The sequence below is a fragment of the Microtus ochrogaster genome, chromosome 6, assembly GCF_000317375.1.
Source record: "Microtus ochrogaster isolate Prairie Vole_2 chromosome 6, MicOch1.0, whole genome shotgun sequence".
NCBI classification, from domain to species: domain Eukaryota; kingdom Metazoa; phylum Chordata; class Mammalia; order Rodentia; family Cricetidae; genus Microtus; species Microtus ochrogaster.
The window spans coordinates 83453977-83455176 of NC_022013.1; the positions used below are offsets into that span (position 1 = coordinate 83453977).

Sequence of the window (1200 nt, forward strand, 5' to 3'; positions counted from 1 at the left end):
AAAAAAAAAAAAAGAAAAGAAAGAAGAACACAAATGGGTTCATAACATGAAATAAAACCTCATACAGCTCTTGTGTGTGCTGCAGTAAAAAAACATTGGGGCTGGAGAGATGCCTCAGTAGTTGTGAACACTCACTCGCAAGGCCGCAAACAACTGTGTGTAACTCTAGTCCCAGGGGATCCCCTGCAAGCATGTGATGCACAGATATATTTGCAGGCAAAACACATAAAATAATAATAATCTTTTTAAATTAAAAAAAATTTTTCTGATCCTCATGTTTTTTTTTTCTATTGACTTCTGTTCTGGTTGTTTTTGTTGTTAATTTGACACAACCTAGAGCCTCCTGGGAAGAGGGAACTTCATTTGAATAGTTAGTTATTCAGATTAGTCTTTGGCCATGTCTGTAAGAGATTATCTTGATTGTAGAACTGTGAGAAGCAACCTCCCTAGGCAGATGGATAAAGACTGTATAAGAAAGCCAGGGCTGGAGAGATGAATCAGAGGGTAAAGGCACTTTTGATGCTCTTGCAGAGGACTCGGGTTCAGTTCCCAGCACCTACATCTACTCACAACCATCTGTAACTTCAGTTCCAAGACAGCCTGTGCTCTCTCTTGGTTTCTGGGCACCAGAGATACACAGTGAACATCTATACATGCAGGAAAAACTCTCACAAAACATACAAAATAAAAATAAGTAAATCTTGAGAAGAAGAGAAAGCTGACAATATGAACAGGTGAGCAAGCCATTAGCAGCATTAAGTGTAAGCCAAATAAATACTTTTTTCCCTAAGTTGCTTTTGGTCATGACAGCCGTAGAAAGCACAGCCTTGTGTATACTAAACAAGTACCAATTACCGAGCTACAAAAAAACCTCACTCTTTTTGTTTTTTTGCTTTGAGACTGGATTTTTCTGAGAAATAGCCCTAGCTGTCCTAGCCTCCAGAGATCATGTGCCTCTGTCTTCTGAGTGCTAGGATTAAAGGTGTGTGCCTTTACTCCCCACCAAATCCCAACATTTGTACTTCTTCGTGTGTGTTCATGTACACTGTGAAATTTAAATGACAGCAGATTTATATCAAAAGATAATAAAGGCTAGAGAGAAGTGTTATAATACTTTTCAAGAGCTGAAAAAAACAGTCATAGAACTCTTTGTCCAATAAACATGTATTTGCTGTGTGTGTGTGTGTGTGTGTGTGTGTG

General features: G+C 38.6%; 1 protein-coding gene across 1 annotated transcript in view; it reads left to right on the forward strand.

Annotated features, from left to right (window-relative positions):
* The window catches only part of Nvl (nuclear VCP-like), a 52442-nt gene that overhangs the window by 36666 nt on the left and 14576 nt on the right, over window positions 1-1200 (forward strand). The window lies entirely within an intron of this gene.